The sequence below is a fragment of the Balaenoptera physalus genome (genome assembly GCF_965194825.1).
Source record: "Balaenoptera physalus genome assembly, chromosome: 1".
NCBI classification, from domain to species: Eukaryota; Metazoa; Chordata; class Mammalia; order Artiodactyla; family Balaenopteridae; genus Balaenoptera; species Balaenoptera physalus.
Window position 1 is genome coordinate 168,035,928 of NC_138882.1, and position 21,087 is coordinate 168,057,014.

Consider the following 21,087-nt stretch of genomic DNA (forward strand, 5'->3'; position numbering starts at 1 on the left):
GCAGATGATTTTTCGGATTTAACACCAAAAATAAAAGGCAAAGAAAGAAAAAAAAAAAAAGGTGGGTTTACATCAAACTAAAAACCTTCTGCACACCAAAGGAAACCATCGACCAAATGAAAGGGCAACACACAGGAGAAAATATTTGCAGATCATATATCTGACGAGATTAATATCCAAAGTATACCAAAAACTCATACAACCCAATAGGAATAAAGAAAACATTCCAATTAAATAATGGGCAGAGGATCTAAACAAATATTTTTCCAAAGACATACAGATGATGAACAGGTACAGAAAAATGAGCTAAAAATCACTAATCATCAGGGAAATACATATCAAAACCACAAACCTGTTAGGATGGCTCTTAATAAAAAGACAAGAAATAACAACTTCTTGTGAGAATGTTGAAAAAAGGGAACCCTTATGTACTGTTGGTGACAACATAAACTGGTGCAGGTACTATGTAAAACAGTATGGAGATTCCTCAAGAAATTAAAAATAGGTCTTCCCTCGTGGCACAGTGGTTAAGAATCCGCCTGCCAATGCAGGGGACACAGGTTCGAGCCGTGGTCCAGGAATATCCCACATGCCACAGAGCGACTAAGACCGTGCGCCACAACTACTCAGCCTGCACTCTAGAGACTACAAGCTACAACCACTGAGCCCACGTGCGACAACTACTGAAGCCTGCACACCTGAAGCCTGAGCTCTGCAACGAGACAAGCCACCACAATGAGACGCCCGCGTTCCACAACAAAGAGTAGCCCCTGCTCGCCGCAACTAGAAAAAGCCCGCATGCAGCAACACAGACCCAATGCAGCCATAAATAAATTAATTAATTTTAAAAAACATTAAAGACAAAGAAAAATTATTCAAAGCAACAAGGGAAAAACAACAAATAACATACAAGTGAACTCCCATAAGGTTAACAGCTGATTTCGCAGCAGAAACTCTACAGGCCAGAAGGGAGTGGCATGATATATTTAAAGTGATGAAAGGGAAAAACCTACAAACAAGATTACTCTACCCGACAAGGTTCTCATTCAGATTATAGGGAGAAATCAAAAGCTTTACAAAGAAGTAAAAGCTAAGAGAATTAGGCACCACCAAAATAGCTGTACAACAAATGCTAAAGCAACTTCCCTAAGTGGGAAACACAACAGAAGAAAAGGACCTACAAAAACAAACCCAAAACAATTAAGAAAACAGTAATAGAAACATACATATCAATAATCACCTTAAATGTGAATAAGTGCTACAACCAAAAGACACAGGCTCACTGAATGGATACAAATACAAGACCCATATATATGCTGTCTGCAAGAGACCCACTTAAGACCCAGGGACACATACAGACTGAAAGTGAGGGAATGGAAAAAGATAACCCATGCAAATGGAAATCGAAAGAAAGCTCGAGTAACAAAACTCATATCCAATAAAATAGACTTTAAAATAAAGAATGTTACAAGAGACAAGGAAGGACACTACACAATGAACAAGGGATCAATCCAAGAACAAGATATAACTATTATAAATATATATGCACCCAACATAGAAGCACTTCAATACATAAGGCAAATGCAAACAACTATAAAACAGGAAATCGACAGCAACACAACAATACTGGGAGACTTTAACACCTCAATTACACCAATGGACAGATCATCCAAGCAGAAAATTAAGAAGGAAAAACAAGCTTTATTTTTAAATTATTTATTTTTGGCTGTGTTGGGTCTTCGTTGCTGCACATGGGCTTTATTCGTGGTGAGTGGGGGCTACACATCATTGTGGTGCGCAAGCTTCTCATTATGGTGGCTCCTCTTGTTGTGGAGCATGAGCTCTAGGCACGTGGGCTCAGTAGTTGTGGCTCACGGGCTCTAGAGCGCAGGCTCAGTAGTTGTGGCTCACGGGCTTAGTTGCTCCACGGCACGTGGGATCTTCCCGGGCCAGGGCTTGAACCCATGTCCCCTGCATTGGCAGGTGGATTCTTAACCACTGCGCCACCAGGGAAGCCCAAAACACAAGCCTTAAATGACACAATACCAGATAGATTTAACTGATATTCACAGGACTTTCCATCCCATAACAGCAGATTACACTTTCTTCTCAAATGCACATGGAACAATCTCCAGGATATATCACATCTTGGGTCACAAATCAAGCCTTGGTAAATTTTAGAAAACTGAAATCATATCAAGCATCTTTTGCGAGCACAACGCTATGAGATTAGAAATAAACTAGAGGGAAAATAACGTAAAAAACACAAACACATGAAGGCTAAACAATACGTTACTAAATAACCAACAGATCACTGAAGAAATCAAAGAGAAAATCATACAATACCTAGAGACAAGTGAAAACGAACACACGATGATCCAAAGCCTATGGGATGCAGCAAAAACAGTTCTAAGAGGCAAGTTTATAGCAATACAATCCTAGCTCAAGAAACAAGAAAAATCTCAATCAATCTAACCTTACACCTAAAGGAGGTAGAGAAAGAAGAACAAAGAAAACCCAAAGTTAGTAGAAGGAAAGAAATCATTAAGATCAGAGCACACGTAAATGAAACAGAAACAAAGGAAATAGCAAAGACCAATAAAACTAAAAGCTGGTTCTTTGAGAAGATAAACAAAATTGATAAACCTTTAGCCAGACTCACCGAGAGAAAGAGGGAGAGAACTCAAATCAGTAAAATTATAAATGAAAAAGGAGAAGTTACAACGGACACCGTACAAAGCATCATAAGAAACTACTACAACCAACTCTATGCCAATAAAATGGACAACCTGGAAGAAATGGACAAATTCTTAGCAAGGTATAACCTTCCAAGACTGAACGAGGAAGAAATAGAAAATATGAACAGACCAATCACAAGTATGAAGCTTAAACTGTGAGTAAAAATCTTCCAACAAACAAAAGTCCAGGACCAGATGGCTTCACAGGTGAATTCTATAAAACATTTAGAAGAGCTAACACCCATCCTTCTCAAACTCCTCCAAAAAACTGCTGACGAAGGAACATCCCAAACTCACTCTACGAGGCTTCCATCATCCTGATACCAAAACCGGACAGAGATACTACAAAAAACAGAAAATTACAGACAACAACACTGATGAATATAGATGCAAAAATCCTCAACAAAATACTAGCAAACATAATGCAACAACACATTAAAAGGATCATACACCATGTTCAAGTGGGATTTATCCCAGGGATGCAAAGATTCTTCAATATACGCAAATCAATCAATGTAAGACACCATAATAACAAATTGAAGAATAAAAACCATATGATCACCTCAATAGATGCAGAAAAAGCTTTTGACCAAATTCAACACACATTTATGATAAACTCTATCCAGAAACGGGCAAAGAGGGAACCTACCTCAACATAATAAAGGCCATATACGACAAACCCACAGCAAACATCATTACCAATGGTGAAAAACTGAAAGCATCTCCTCTAAGATCAGGAACAAGACAAGGATGTTCACTCTCACCACTATTATTCAACATAGTTCTGCAAGTCCTAGCCACTACAGTCAGAGAAGAAAAATAAATGAAAGGAATCCAAATTGGAAAAGAAGAAGTAAAACTGTCACTGTTTGCAGATGACATGATACTATACATAGAGAATCCTAAAGATGCCACCAGAAAACTACTACAGCTAATCAATGAATGTGGTAAAGCAGCAGGATGCAAAATTAATGCACAGAAATCTTTTGCATTCATACACACTAACAACGAAAGAACAGAAAAATTAAGGAAACAATGCCATTCACCACTGCAACAAAAAGAATAAAATACCTAGGAATAAACCTACCTAAGGAGGTGAAAGACCTGTACTCAGAAAACTATAAGACACTGATGAAAGAAATCAAAGATGACACAGAGTGAGATAAATCATGTTCTTGAAAGAATCAATATTGTGAAAATGACTATACTACTCAAAGCAATCTACAGATTCAATGCAATCCCCATCAAACTACCAACGGCGTTTTTCACAGAACTAGAACAAAAAATTTCACAATTTGTATGGAAACACAAAGGACCCTGAATAGCCAAAGCAATCTTGAGAAAGAAAAATGGAGCTGGAGGAATCAGGCTCCCGGACTTCAGACTATACTAGAAAGCTACAGTAATCAAGACAGTATGGTACTGGCAAAAAAACAGAAATATAGATCAATGGAACAGGATAGAAAGCCGAGAGATAAACCCACACACACATGGTCACCTTATTTTTGATAAAGGAAGCAAGAATATACAATGGAGAAAAGACAACCTCTTCAATAAATGGTGCTGGGAAAACTGGACAGCTACATGTAAAAGAATGAAATTAGACCACTCTCTAACACCATACACAAAAATAAACTCAATATGAATTAAAGACCTAAATGTAAGACCAGACACTATAAAGCTCTTAGAGGAAAACATAGAAAGAACATGCTTTGACATGAATCACATAAGATCTTTTTTGAGCCACCTCCTAGAGTAATGGAAATAAAAACAAAAATAAACAAATAGGACCTAATGAAACTGTAAAGCTTTTGCACAGCAAAGGAAACTATAAACAAGATGAAAAAACAACCCTCAGAATGGGAGAAAATATTTGCAAACGCATCAACGGACAAAGGATTAATCTCCAAAATATATAAACAGCTCATGCAGCTCAATATTAAAAAACAAACAACCCAATTAAAAAATGGGCAGAAAACCTAAATAGACATTTCTCCAAAGAAGACATACAGATGGCCAAGAGGCACATAAAAAGCTGCTCAACATCACTAATTATTAGAAAAATGCAAATCAAAACTACAGTGAGGTATCATCACACACCAGTTAGAATGGGCATCATCAGAAAATCTACAAACAACAAATGCTGGAGAGGGTGTGAAGAAAGAGAACCCTCTTACACAGTTGGTGGGAATGTAAATTGATACAGCCACTATGAAGAACAGTATGGAGGTTCCTTAAAAAACTAAAAACAGAATTACCATATGACCCAGCAATCCCACTACTGGGCATATACCCAGAGAAAACCATAATTCAAATGAGACGTGCACCCCAATGTTCACTGCAGCACTATTTACAATAGCCAGGTAATGGAAGCAACCTAAATGCCCATCGACAGACTGATGGATAAAGAAGCAGTGGTACATCTAATACAATGGAATATTTCTCAGCCATAAAAAGGAACGAAATTGGGTCATTTGTAGAGCCATGGACGGACCTAGAGACTGTCATACAGAGTGAAGTAAGTCAGAAAGAGAAAAATAGATATCATACATTAACGCATATATGTGGAATCTACAAAAATGGTACAGATGAACCAGTCTGCAAGGCAGAAATGGAGACACAGATGTAGAGAACAAACATATGGACACCAAGGGGGGAAAGCGGGGGTGGGGGGGTTGGGGAGAGTGAATTGGGAGATTAAAATTGACATATATACACTAATCTCTATAAAATAGGTAACTAATAAGAATCTGCTGTATATAAAAATAAAATAAAATTCAAACAAACTTATCCTTTCCTTATAAGATAAGCCTAAGACAGCACCTGATACAATTTAAATAATGAATATGTTTATTGACTAAATAATGAAAAGATAAAGCTACTCTTATAACCTATGGAAAATATACACTTTCAATCTGCATCAAAGAAATAAGCTAAATTTCCAAAAGTACACCCAAAGAGTAAAGCTTACTGAAACAACCAATAAAAAAAGAAAACAAACAAACAAACAAAAATATATATATATATATATATTTTTTTTTTTGGCTGCACCCCACAGCTTGTGGGATCTTAGTTCCACAACCAGGGATTGAACCCAGGCACGGCAGTGAAAGCGCCGAGTCCTAACCATTGGACAGCCAGGGAATTACCAAGTAAAGTAATTTTTAAAGATGTTAACTGAAAAGATGTATGTTGCAATTTCTAGGGAAACCTCTAAAAAGAAAAATGACACAAAGATGAACACCTAAAAACTCAAAATGGAACAATAAAAGAGACGTAACACAACTACAAGGGAGTAATGAAGAATAAATGGATAAATAAAAAACAGATTTCAAGATAGAAAACTTAAACCTAACTATAAAAATAATTACATTACCTCTAAAAGAAATAAATGCAACAATTAAGAAGTGTCACACAAGAGAAGAGTAAGACACAACTATATGGTATTACAAGAAACACATTTTAAACATAAAGACACAAATACACTGAAAGTAAAAGGAAAGAGGGGAACACATGCCATTCAGATACTAAGCATAACAAACCTGATTTAACTATATTAACGTCAGATAAAGAAAACTTCAATAGAAAGAGTATTACAAAAACAGTCATTTAATAATGATCATCAACAAGATATAATTCTAAAAGTGTTGGCAACTAATTAACACAACTTAAAAATACATGTGGCTTCCCTGGTGGCGCAGTGGTTGAGAATCTGCCTGCCAATGCAGGGGACACGGGTTCGAGCCCTGGTCTGCGAAGATCCCACATGCCGCGGAGCAGCTGGGCCCGTGAGCCGCAATTACTGAGCCTGCGCGTCTGGAGCCTGTGCTCCGCAACAAGAGAGGCTGCAACAGTGAGAGGCCTGCGCACCGCGATGAAGAGTGGTCCCCGCTTGCCACAACTAGAGAAAGCGCTCACACAGAAATGAAGACCCAACACAGCCATAAAAATAAACAATAAATAAATTAATTAATTAAAAAAAAAAAATACACGAAGCAGGGACTTCCCTGGGGGTGCAGTGGTTAAGAATCCGCTTGCCAGGGCTTCCCTGGCGGTGCAGTGGTTGAGAATCTGCCTGCCAATGCAGGCGACGTGGGTTCGAGCCCTGGTCTGGGAGGATCCCGCATGCCGCGGAGCAGCTGGGCCCGTAAGCCACAATTGCTGAGCCTGCGCGTCTGGAGCCTGTGCTCCGCAACGGGAGAGGCCGCGATGGTGAGAGGCCCGTGCACTGCGATGAAGAGTGGCCCCTGCTTGCCGCAACTGGAGAAAGCCCTTGCACAGAAATGAAGACCCAACACAGCAAGCAAGCAAGCAATAAATAAATAAATAAGTGTTTTCCAAATGCTAGATGTTAAAAAACAAAAAAAAAACAAAAAAAAAAACAATCCGCTTGCCAGTGCAGGGGATATGGGTTCGAGCCGTGGTCAGGGAAGATCCCACATGCTGTGGAGCAACTAAGCCTGTGCACCACAACTACTGAGCCTGCGCTCTAGAGCCCACGAGCCACAACTACTGAGCCTGTGCTCTAGTGCCCATGAGCCACAACTACTGAAGCCCGCATGCCTAGAGCCTGTCTTCTGCAACAAGAGAAGCCACCACAAAATAACGAAGGGTAGCCCCTGCTCACCACAAGTAGAGAAAGCCCACGCACAGTAACAAAGACCCAACACAGCCAAAAATAAATTAATTTAAAAAAATACATGAAGCAAAAAGTATAACTTAAGTGATAAACAAAATCTCCAACTATGATTGTAGATTTTAGGTGTCAGTAGTTTTAGAACAAGGAGACACACACACACACAAAAAACAACTAAAGACACAAAAAGTGTTAATGACTCCATCAAAAAACTAGACCTAATTGATATTTATGAAACACCAAGCAACTGTACTATATACTCCTTTTTTAAGTGTACCTAGAACAAGCACCAAGATATACACATGCTGTACCATAAAAAAAGCATCAATAGGGCTTCCCTGGTGGCGCAGTGGTTGAGAATCTGCCTGCTAATGCAGGGGACACGGGTTCGAGCCCTGGTCTGGGAAGATCCCACATGCCGTGGAGCAACTAGGCCCGTGAGCCACAACTACAGAGCCTGCGCGTCTGGAGCCTGTGCTCCACAACAAGAGAGACCACGATAGTGAGAGGCCCGTGCACCGCGATGAAGAGCGGCCCCCGCTTGCTGCAACTAGAGAAAGCCCTCGCACAGAAACGAAGACCTAACACAGCCAAAAATTAATTAATTAATTAATTAATTAAATTTAAAAAAAAGAATAGTGAGATCTTTAAAAAAAAAAAAGCATCAATAAAAATAAAAGACGGTACATTCATTGACTTCCAGCATATTACATATAGCTAACAAATAATAACACCAATATTTATACACTAAATATGCTTATAATAATGCATATGTCAAATTTTTTAAAATCACAAAGAAAATAATGTAATATTTAGAGCTAAATGATTATGAAAACAAAACTAAGTTTTGGAACGTATTTACAGCAGCACTTAGAGATGTTTAGTTTTAAATTCCTTTGTATTTTTTAAAAGGGTGTCAAATCAAGCAGCTAGGAATAGAAAGCAAAATAAACCCAAAGGCAGTGAAAAGGAAATAATGAAGATATGAACAAAAATCAATTAAACATAAAATGTAAAACTAAAAAAAAATTAGTGAAATCAAAAGTTCTTTCTTTCAAAATATCAATATAATTGAAAACACCTAGCTAGACTCATCAAAGAAAAAATAAAGAAGACACAAATCAACAATAAATATCAAAGAAGAGACATAACTACACATAGTCTGTAAAACAGTCATTAAAAGAATAAGGGAATTTTATGAATAATTTTACACCAATAAACTGAACTACTTAAGAAGAAATGGAGAAACTTCTCAAGACACACAAGTCACCAAAAATAAAACAAGAAAAACTAGAAATTCCTGTACCTGCTTTAAAACTCAAATGAATAAGTGAACTTCTCATAAAGAAAATTCCAGGCCCATATGAATTTACTGACAAAAATATCAAACATTTGGGGACTTCCCTGGTGGTCCAGTGGTTAAGACTCTGCACTCCCAATGCAGGTTCAATCCTTGGTCAGGGAACTAGGTCCCAACATGCCGCAGCTATGAGTTCACATGCCACAACTAAAGATCCTGAATGGTGCAACTAAGACCCAGAGCAGCATAAATAATTTTTTTTAATCAAGGATTTAAAAAAGATATAACAGTAATCTCACCCAAGCTTATTCAAAAATTAGGAGGAAGGCATAGTCCCAAACGCAATTCATAAGGCCTACATTACTCTGATACCCAAACCAGACAAAAACAGTACAAGAAAATAAAACTGCTAATCAATATTCCACATGAACATATATACAAAAATTCTCATCAAAATATTACAAACCTAATCAGCAACATATAAAAAGTATCATCCATCATTATCATACACAGATGACAACAGGAATGCAAGGTTAGTTTAACATTTAAAAACCAAATGAACAGACTCAAATAGAAGAAACTATATAATCTCTGCAACACATTCAGAAAAAGCATTTCACAAAGTTTAACTCCATTATGTAAAAACAAAACACCCTCAGCAAACAAATAATAGAAGGACTTCCTAGGAGTCGCCTTCAAAATGGCGGAGGAATAAGACGTGGAGATCACCTTCCTCCCCACAAATACGTCAAAACTACATCTACATGTGGAACAACTCCTACAGAACAGCTACTGAACACTGGCAGAAGACTTCAGACTTCCCAAAAAGGCAAGAAACACCCAAGTAGCTGGGTAGGGCAAAAGAAAAAAGGAAAAACAGAGACAAAAGAACAGGGATGGGACCTGCCCCTCTGGGAGGGAGCTGTGAAGGAGGAAAAGTTTCCACACACTAGGAAGCCCCTTCACGGGCAGAGATGGCAGGGGGAAGCTTCGGAGCCACAGAGGAGAGCGCAGCAACACGGGTGCAGTGGGCAAAGCGGAGAGATTCCCACACAGAGGATCAGTACCAACGAGCACTCACCAGTCGGAGAGGCTTCTCTGCTCACCAGCCGAGACAGGTGGGAGTTGGGAGCTGAGGCTCAGGCTTCGGAGGTCAGATTCCAGGGAGAGGACTGGGGATGGCTGCATGAACACAGCCTGAAGGGGGCTACTGTGCCACAGCTAGCCAGGAGAGAGTCCGGGAAAAAGTCTGGACCTACCTAAGAGGCGAAAGACCGTTGTTTTGGGGTGCACGAGGAGAAGGGATTCAGAGCACTGCCTAAACGAGCTCCAGAGACAGGTGCGAGCCACGGCTATCAGCGCGTACCCAAGAGACAGGCATGAAACGCTAAAGCTGCTCCTGCAGCCACCAAGAAGCCTGTGTGCAAGCACAGGTCACTATCCACACCTCCCCTCCCGGGAGCCTGTGCAGCCCACCACTGCCAGGGTCCCGTGATCCAGGGACAACGTCCCTGGGAGAACACACGGCACGACTCAGGCTGTTGCAACATCACGCCGGCATCTTGCCACCTCAGGTTCGCCCCGCATTCCGTACCCCACCCTCCCCCCGGCATGAGTGAGCTAGAGCCCCCTAATCCGCCACTCCTTTAACCCCCTCCTGTCTGGGTGAAGAACAGACACCAGAGAGCAACCTACATGCAGAGGCAGGGTGAAATCCAAACCTGAACCCCAGGAGCTGTGCGAACAAAGAAGAGAAAGGGGAATTTCTCCCAACAGCCTCAGGAGCAGCGGATTAAATCTCCACGATCAACTTGGTGTACCCTGCATCTGTGGAATACCTGAATAGACAACAAATCATCCCAAAATTGAGGCGCTGGACTTTGGGAGCAACTGTATACTTGGGGTCTGCTTTCTGCATCTAATTTGTTTCTGGCTTTATATTAAGTTTAGTTTAATATTTAGAGCTTATTATCTTTGGTAGTTTGTTTACTGATTTGCTTGCTCTCTTCCTTTTTTTTCAATGTATCTTTTCCTTTTTCTCTTTTTGTGAGTATGTATGTATATGCTTGTGTGATTTTGTCTGCATAGCTTTACTATTACCATTTGTCCTAGGGCTCTTTTTTTTTTTTTTTTTTTGGTATAGTTTTCAGCGCTTGCTATAATTGATGGATTTGTTTTTTGGTTTTGTTGCTCTCTTCTTTCTTTCTTTTTTATTTTTTACTTTTAATAATCTTTTATTTTAATAACTTTATTTTTTAACTTTATATCTTTCTTTCTTCCCTTTTTTTTTCCTCCCTTTTCTTCTGAGCCATGTAGCTGACAGGGTCTTCGTGCTCTGGCCGGGTGTCAGGTCTGACCCTCTGAGGTGGAAGGGCCGAGTTCAGGACATCGGTCCACCAGAGACCTCCAGCCCCATGTAATACCAAATGGTGAAAGCTCTCCCAGAGATCTCCATCTCAACACTAAGACCCAGCTCCACTCAACGACCAGCAAGCTACAGTGTTGGACACCCTATGCCAAACAACTAGGAAGACAGGAACACAACCCCACCCATTAGCAGAGAGGCTGCCTAAAATAATAATAAGTTCACAGACACCCAAAACACATCACCGAACGTGGTCCTGCCCACCAGAAAGACAAGGTTCAGCCTCATTCCCCAGAACAATAGCACCAGTCCCCTCCACCAGGAAGCCTACACAACCCATTGAACCAACCTTACCCACTGGGAGCAGACTCCAAAAACAAAAGTAATGACGAACCTGCAGTCTACGAAAAGGAGACCCCAAACACAGTAAGTTAAGCAAAATGAGAAGAAAGAAAAATACGCAGCAGATGAAGGAGCAAGGTAAAAACCCACCTGACCAAACAAATGAGGAGGAAATAAGAAGTCTACCTGAAAAAGAATTCAGAGCAATGATAGTAAAGAGGATCCAAAATCTTCGAAATAGAAAAGAAAAAATAAAAGAAATGTTTAACAAGGACTTACAAGTACTAAGGAGCAAACAAACAATGATTAACAACAATACATGAAATTAAAAATCCTACAGAAGGAATCAATAGCAGAATAACTGAGGCAGAAGAACAGATAAGTGACCTGGAAAATAAAACAGTGGAAATAACTTCCGCAGAGCAGAATTAAGAAAAAAGAATGAAAAGAATTGAGGACAATCTCAGAGACTTCTGGGACAACATTAAATGCACCAACATTCGAATTATAGGGGTCCCAGAAGAAAATGAGAAAAGAAAAAGGGACTGAGAAAATATGTGAAGAGATTATCCTTCAAAACTTCCCTAATATGGGAACGGAAATAGTCAATCAAGTCCAGGAAGCGTACAGAGTCCCATACAGGATAAATCCAAGGAGAAACACACCAAGACACATATTAATCAAACTATCAAAAATTAAATACAAAGAAGAAATATTAAAAGCAGCAAAGGAAAAGCAACAATTAACATACAAGGGAATCCCCATAAGGTTAACAGCTGATCTTTAGCAGAAACTCTGCAAGCCAAGAGTGTCAGGACATATTTAAAGTGATGAAAGGGAAAAACCTACAACCAACATTACTCTACCCAGCAAGGATGTCATTCAGATTGGACGGAGAAATTAAAACCTTTACAGACAAGGAAAAGCTAAGAGAATTCAACACCACCAAACCAGCTTTACAACAAATGTTAAGGAACTTCTCTACACAGGAAACACAAGAGAAAGGAAAGACTTATAACAACAAACCCAGAACAATTAAGAAAATGTTAATAGGAACATACATATCGATAGTTACCTTAAATGTAAATGGATTAAATGCTCCAACCAAAAGACACAGACTGGCTGAATGGATACAAAAACAAGACCCATATATATGCTGTCTACAAGAGACCCACTTCAGACCTAGGGACACATACAAACTGAAAGTGAGGGGATAGAAAAAGATATTCCATGCAAATGGAAATCAAAAGAAAGCTGGAGTAGCAATTCTCATATCATACAAAATAGACTTTAAAGACTATTACAAGAGACAAAGAAAGACACTACATAATGATAAAGGGATCAATCCAAGAAGAAGATATAACAATTGTAAATATTTATGCAGCCAACATAGGAGCACGTCAATACATAAGGCAAATGCTAACAGCCATGAAGGGGGAAATCGACAGTAACACAATCATAGTAGGGGACTTTAACACCACACTTTCACCAATGGACAGATCATCCAAAATGAAAATAAATAAGGAAACATAAGCTTTAAACGATACATTAAACAAGATGGACTTAACTGATATTTATAGGACATTCCATCCAAATACAACAGAATACACTTTATTCTCAAGTGCTCATGGAACATTCTCCAGGATAGATCATATCTTGGGCCACAAATCAAGCCTTGGTAAATTTAAGAAAACTGAAATCATATCAAATATCTTTTCCAAATACAACGCTATAAGACTAGATATCAATTACAGGAAAAAATCTGTAAAAAATACAAACACACGGAGGCTAAACAATACACTACTAAATAACCAAGAGATCACTGAAGAAATCAAAGAGGAAATCAAAAAAACCCTAGAAACAAATGACAATTAAAACACGACAACCCAAAACCTATGGGATGCAGCAAAAGCAGTTTTAAGAGGGAAGTTTAGAGCAATACAATCCTACCTCAAGAAACAAGAAACATCTTAAATAAACCTAACCTTACACCTAAAACAATTAGAGAAAGAAGAACAAAAAAACGCCAACGTTAGCAGAAGGAAATAAATCATAAAGATCAGATCAGAAATAAATAAAAAAGAAATGTAGGAAACAATAGCAAAGATCAATAAAACTAAAAGCTGGTTCTTTGAAAAGATAAACAAAACTGATAAACCATTAGCCAGACTCATCAAGAAAGAAAGGGAGAAGACTCAAATCAATAAAATTAGAAATGAAAAAGGAGAAGTAACAACTGACACTGCAGAAATACAAAGCATCATGACATATTACTACAAGCAACTACATGCCAATAAAATGGACAACCTGGAAGAAATGGACAAATTCTTAGAAAAGCACAACCTTCCAAGACTGAACGAGGAAGAAATAGAAAATATAAACAGAACAATCACAAGCACTGAAATTGAAACTGTGATTAAAAATCTTCCAACAGGGGGCGTCCCTGGTGGCGCAGTGGTTGAGAATCTGCCTGCCAATGCGGGGGACACGGGTTCGAGCCCTGGTCTGGGAAGATCCCACATGCCGCGGAGCAACTAAGCCCGTGCGCCACAACTACTGAGCCTGCACGTCTGGAGCCTGTGCTCCGCAACAAGAGAGGCTGCGACAATGAGAGGCCCACGCACGGCGATAAAGAGTGGTCCCCGCTCGCCGCAACCAGAGAAAGCCCTCGCACAGAAACGAAGACCCAACACAGCCAAAAATTACTTACTTAATTTATTAATTAAAAAAAAATCTTCCAACAAACAAAAGCCCAGGACCAGATGGCTTCACAGGCAAGTTCTATAAAACAGTCAGAAAACAGGTACCACCTATTCTTCTCAAATTCTTCCAAAATATAGCAGAGGGAGGAAAACTCCCAAACTCATTCTACGAGGCCACCATCACCCTAATACCAAAACAAGACAAAGATGTCACAAAAAAAGAAAACTACAGACCAATATCACTGATGAACATAAATGTAAAAATCCTCAGCAAAATACTAGCGAACAGAATCCAACAGCACATTAAAAGGATCATACACCATGATCAAGTGGGGTTTATCCCAGGAATGCAAGGATTCTTCAATATATGCAAATCAATCAATGTGATATACCATATTAACAAATTGAAGAAAACCATATGATCATTTCAATAAATGCAGCAAAAGATATTGACAGAATTCAATACCCATTAATGATAAGAACCCTCCAGAAAGTAGGCGTAGAGGGAACTTACCTCAACATAATAAAGGCCATATATGACAAACCCACAGCCAACATCGTTCTCAGTGGTGAAAAACTGAAACCATTTCCTCTAAGATCAGGAACAAGACAAGGTTGCCCACTCTCACCACTATTATTCAACATAATTTTGCAAGTTTGGGCCACAGCAATCAGAAAAAAAAAGAAATAAAAGGAATCCAAATCAGAAAAGAAGAAGTAAAACTGTCAGTGTTTGCAGATGACATGATACTATACATAGAGAATCCTAAAGATGCTACCAGAAAACTACCAAAACTAATCAATGAATTTGGTAAAGAAGCAGGATACAAAATTAATGCACAGAAATCTCTTATACTCCTATACGCTAATGATGAAAAATCTGAAAGACAAATTAAGGAAACACTCCCATTTACCACTGCAACAAAAAGAATAAAATACCTAGGAATAAACCGACCTAAGGAGACAAAAGACCTGTATGCAGAAAACTATAAGACACTGATGAAAGAAATTAAAGATGATAACAAACAGATGGAGAGACATACCATGTTCTTGTATTGAAAGGATCAACATTGTGAAAATGACTATACTACCCAAAGCAATCTACAGATTCAATGCAATCCCTGTCAAACTACCAATGGCATTTTTCACAGAACTAGAACAAAAAATTTCACAATTTGTACAGAAATATAAAAGACCCCGAATAGCCAAAGCAACCTTGAGAAAGAAAAACGGAGCTGGAGGAATCAGGCTCCGTGACTTCAAACTATCCTACAAGACAGTATGGTACCAGCACAAAAACAGATACATAGATCAATGCAACAGGATAAAAAGCCCAAAGATAAACCCACGCATATATGGTCACCTTATCTTTGACAAAGAAGACAAAAATATACAATGGAGAAAAGACAGCCTCTTCAATAAGTGGTGCTGGGAAAACCGGACAGTTACATGTAAAAGAATGAAATTAGAACACTCCCTAACACCATACACAAAAATAAACTCAACATGGATTAAAGACCTAAATCTAAGGCCAGACACTATCAAACTCTTAGAGGAAAACACAGGCAGAACACTCAATGACATAAATCACAGCAAGATCCTTTCTGACCCACCTCCTAGAGAAATGGAAATAAAAACCAAAATAAACAAATGGGACCTAATGAAACTGAAAAGCTTTTGCACAACAAAGGAAACCATAAACAAGACGAAAAGACAACCCTCAGAATGGGAGAAAATATTTGCAAATGAAGCAACTGACAAAGGATTAATCTCCAAAATTTACAAGCAGCTCATGCAGCTCAATATCAGAAAAACAAACAACCCAATCCAAAAATGGGCAGAAGAGCTAAACAGACATTTCTCCAAAGAAGATATACAGATTGTCAACACATGAAAGGATGCTCAACATCACTAATCATTAGAGAAATGCAAATCAAAACTATAATGAGGGGCTTCCCTGGTGGCACAGTGGTTGAGAATCTGCCTGCCAGTGCAGGGGACACGGGTTCGAGCCCTGGTCTGGGAGGATCCCATATGCCGCGGAGCAACTGGGCCCGTGAGCCACAGCTACTGAGCCTGCACGTCTGGAGCCCATGCTCTGCAATAGGAGAGGCCGCGATGGTGAGACGCCCGCGCACCGCGATGAAGGTGGCCCCCGCTTGCCGCAACTGGAGAAAGCCCTCGCACAGAAACGAAGATCCAACACAGCCAAATAAATAAATAAATAAATATTTTTTAAAAAAACTATAATGAGGTATCACCTCACACCAGTCAGAATGGCCATCATCAAAAAATCTACAAACAATAAATGCTGGAGAGGGTGTGGAGAAAAGAGAACCCTCTTGCACTGTTGGTGGGAATGTAAACTGATACAGCCACTATGGAGAACAGTATGGAGATTCCTTATAAAACTAAACATAGAACTATCATAGGACCCAGCAATCCCACTACTGGGCATATACCCTGAAAAAACCATAATTCAAAAACAATCATGTACTACAATGTTCACTGCAGCTCTATTTACAATAGCCAGGACATGGAAGCAACCTAAATGTCCATCAACAGATGAATGGGTAAAGAGATGTGGCACATATATAAATAGAATATTACTCAGCCACAAAAGAAACGAAACTGAGTTATTTGTAGTGAGGTGGATGGACCTAGAGACTGTCACACAGAGTGAAGTCAGTCAGAAAGAGAAAAGCAAATACTGTATACTATCACATATATAGGGAATCTAAAAAAAGAAAAAAAAAAGGTTCTGAAGAACCTAGGGACAGGACAGGAATAAAGACGCAGACATAGAGAATGGTCTTGAGGACATGGGGAGGGGGAAGGGTAAGCTGGGACGAAGTGAGAGAGTGGCAAGGACATAAATACACTACCAAATGTAAAACAGATAGCTAGTGGGAAGCAGCCACATAGCACAGGGAGGTCAGCTCGGTGCTTTGTGACCACCTAGACGGGTGGGATAGGGAGGGTGGGAGGGAGACGCAAAAGGGAGCAGATATGAGGGTATATGTATATGTATAGCTGATTCACTTTGTTATACAGCAGAAACTAACACACCACTGTAAAGCAATTATACTCCGATAAAGATGTTAAAAAAAGAAAAGGGACTTGTAAACCTGAGAGACGAAATCTATGAACATCCTACAACTATCGTAATATGTGTGGGAATATCTAAATGTCCATTCTCACCACCTCCATTCAGATTGTACTGAAAGATCTAGCCAGCATGATGTTGCAAGGAAAACAAAGGAAAGGCAAAGTAAACAGTACAGAAAAATTAAAACCATCTTTTTTGGTGGGGGGTGGGGGCTGGCAGCTAAAGCGCCAAGTCCTAACCAGTGGACCTCCACAGCATTCCCCAAAACCATCTTAATTCAGACAATATAACCACGTCCACGGTCAATCCTAAGAAACCACCAAAATCCTTCTACAATTAATGATTTAGCAAGATCCCAAGTTAAGAAGATAAAAATACACAGATCTAATCTTATTTTTGTATACCAGCAACAAATACCTGAAAAATGAAATGTTAAAAACTTGTATGAATTGATGTTAACTAGACTTAGCGTGATATCATTTTTCAATATATATAAATAAATACCAAATCGTGTTGTACATCTGAAAACAATTTAATGTCATTTATATCTCAATTTTTTTTAATGTAAACATTGAGAATCTGAGAAGATGGAAAACTAAGAAAGCACCAAGATTCTATCTCCCCAGCTAGACAACAACTACACAGAGAGAGTCTGTCTGATAAGAAGCTATAGAAAGCTTGCAACTTCCAGGGGAAGGACTTGGAAGGAAATTTTTCATCAATTTCTTTTCTTAGCAGATTAATAGCTACCCATCCTCCACCTCCAACTACATGGCAGGCAGCTGCACACACCTTCTTGTGGGAGCAGCTTGTGAGAGCCAAGGTGGGCAAAAATGACTGTATCCTAAAATATTAAGAATCTGTGGTCTGATTCCACATTGCAGCTTCTAGTCACAGATATAAAGACAAAGTGGCAGGTGGCCATTTTTGTTGCACCTACCCCACTGCTACAACTCTCTTCACTTAACAGCCAGTGCCCTCCTCCTCCTTTTCTTTTTTCTTTATCCCCTTTGAAAGCCAGACATTAAAGACTATGACATTGGGGCTTCCCTGGTGGCAAAGTGGTTAAAAATCTGCCTGCCAATGCAGGAGACACAGGTTTGAGCCCTGGTCTGGGAAGATCCCACAAGCTGCGGAGCAACTAAGCCCATACGCCACAACTACTGAGCCTGCACTATAGAGCCTTTGAGCCACAGCTACTGAAGCCCACGAGCCTAGAGCCCATGCTCCACAACAAGAGAAGCCCATGCACCACAACGAAGAGTAGGCCCCACTCACTGCATTCAGAGAAAGCCTGCGCACAGCAACGAAGACCCAATGCAGCCAAAAATAAATAAATTAATTAATTAGTTAATTGGTTTTAAAAAAGACTATGCTGGGGCTTCCCTGGTGGCGCAGTGGTTGAGAATCTGCCTGCCAATGCAGGGGACACGGGTTCGAGCCCTGGTCCGGGAAGATCCCACATGCTGCAGAGCAACTAAGCCCATGCGCCACAACTACTGAGGCTGCACTCTAGAGGCCGCGAGCCACAACTACTGAAGCCTGCGCTCTAGAGCCCGTGCTCCACAACAAAAGAAGCCACCACAGTGAGAAGCCCGCGCACCACAACGAAGAGTAGCCCCCACTCACTGCAACTAGAGAAAGCCCATGCACAGCAACAAAGACCCAACACAACCAAATAAATAAATTAAATAAATAAACTTATAAAAAAAAAAGAAAGCCACAATGCATGTCCAGGGTAAGGCATGGACTGAGAAAACACCTGAGAAGAACTTAAGTTTACACCTCAGGCTGATCCTAAGCCCAAAGGCAGACTACAACATCAAAAAACAAAACCAACACCAAAAACAAAAACCAGATAATTCTGGGGAAGGAGGAGAATGCGATTTCCAGAGTTACCATACTATTAGATTCACAAGTCCAGTTTTCCACTAAAACAAAACAAAACAAAAACAAATAACAGGAAAGTATAACCCATACAAAGGAAAACTATAAACTAACAACCTATGCCTGTAAAAGACCTGATGGTGGATCTACTAAGGAAAGACACTAAACAACTGTCTTAAAGATGCTTCGAGGGTCCAGTGGTTAAGACTCCGCACTCCCAATGCCGGGGGCATGGGTTTGATCCCTGGTCGGGGAGCTAACATCCCATATGTAGCATGGCGCAGCCAAAAAAACAAAAAAAACAAAAAAGATGCTCAAAAAACTAAAGGACGATATGGAAAAAGTCAACAAAACGATATATAAAGAAAATACAAACATCAATAAAGAGATGCAAAGCCTATAAAGAAACTGAAAAGAAATTATGGAGACAAAAAGTTCAATATCTAAAATGAAAAATTCACTAGAAGGATTCAAAGACAGCTTTAAGCAGGCAGAAGAAAGAATAATCAAGCTTGAAGACAAAACAATGGAAATTATCAAGTCTGAGGAAGAGAAAGAAAAATGACAGAAAAAAAATGAACAGAGTAAGGTATCTGTGGGACATAAACCAGTGGACCAACATACACCTTGTGGGAGTCCCAGAAGGAGAAGAGAGAGAAAAGGGGCAGAGTATTTGAAAAATTAGTAACTGAAAACTTCCCCAAATGTGATGAAAGGCATGAACATAAACTTCCAAGAAGCTCTACAAACACCGTAAAGATAAACTCAAATAGAGCCACATAAAGACACTTTGGACAGTCAAAGACAAAGAGAAAATCTTGAAAGCAGCAAGACACAAGTGACTCACCACGTACGAAGTATCCTCAATAAGTATATAAGCAGATTTCCCATCAGAAACATTGGAAGCCAGAAGCTAGCAAGCTAATATATTCAAAATGTTAAAAGAAAAGGCAGGGACTTCCCTTGTGGTCCAGTGGCTAAGACTCCATGCTCCCAATGCAGGCGGCCCAGGTTCAATCCCTGGTCAGGGAACTAGATCCCACATGCCACAACTAAGAGTTCACATGCTGCAACTAAAAGATCCCACACACCACAACAAAGAGCCTGCATGCTGCAACTAAGACCCAGAGCAGCCAAATAAATAAATATTTTTAAAGAAAAAAAGAAAAGAAAAAGCAGACAACCAAGAATATTATATTCGGTAAAACTCTCCTTCAAGGAGAAATTAAGACATTACCAGATACATAAAACCTGAGAAAGTTCATACTGCTGAAGGAAGTCAGGCAGAATGAAATGAAAAGACAACGGAAAGTAATTCAGAGCCATATAAAAAAAAAAGATCTTCGTAAAGATAAATACACGGGCAATTATAAAAGCTAGGATTATTATAACTTTGGTTTATAACTCCAAAGTTAATTTTCTACATAATTTAAGAGACTGATGCAATTTTTTAAATTCTTACTTTATGTTTTTAGGCACACATGTATAAAGATGTTATTCTGTAACATCAGTAACCAAAAAGCGTGAAGCTGAAGCTATAGAGAAACACAGTTTTTCTATATTATTGAAGTTAAGCTGGTATAAATTCAAATTAGTATGTTATAACTTTAGAATGTTAAATGTAATCCCCATGGTAACCACAAAGAAAATAGCTCTAAAATATAAACAAAACACAATGAGAAAGAAATTTAAACATGTCACTACAAAATAAAATCAACTAAACACAAAAGAAAACTAATTCAGAGAATGAGAAATAAAAAAGCTACAAGGCATGTAGAAAAAATTAGCAAAACGACAGAAGTCCCTCCTTATCATCAATTACTCTTAATGTAACGTCTTAAATTCTCCAATAAAACAGAGATTGGCAGAACTGATAAAAACACATGATCTAACTATATGTTGTCCTCAAGAGACTCGTTCTTTTATTTTTTTCTTTTTTGAATACCTTCTTTTATTTTTTTAACATCTTTATTGGAGTATAATTGCTTTACAATGTTGTGTTAGTTTC

At 39.2% G+C, this 21,087-nt stretch overlaps 1 protein-coding gene and 1 long non-coding RNA gene across 9 annotated transcripts in view; one reads left to right on the forward strand and one right to left on the reverse strand.

Annotated features, from left to right (window-relative positions):
- ZMYM4 (zinc finger MYM-type containing 4) overlaps positions 1 to 21,087 on the reverse strand; it is a 171,128-nt gene that overhangs the window by 122,685 nt on the left and 27,356 nt on the right. The window lies entirely within an intron of this gene.
- The window catches only part of LOC309639294, a 25,515-nt gene continuing 21,501 nt past the window's right edge, over positions 17,074 to 21,087 (forward strand). Inside the window, exon 1 of the long non-coding RNA XR_014251576.1 lies at positions 17,074 to 19,785. This is a non-coding gene — a long non-coding RNA (uncharacterized lncRNA). The remainder of the gene's footprint in view (positions 19,786 to 21,087) is intronic.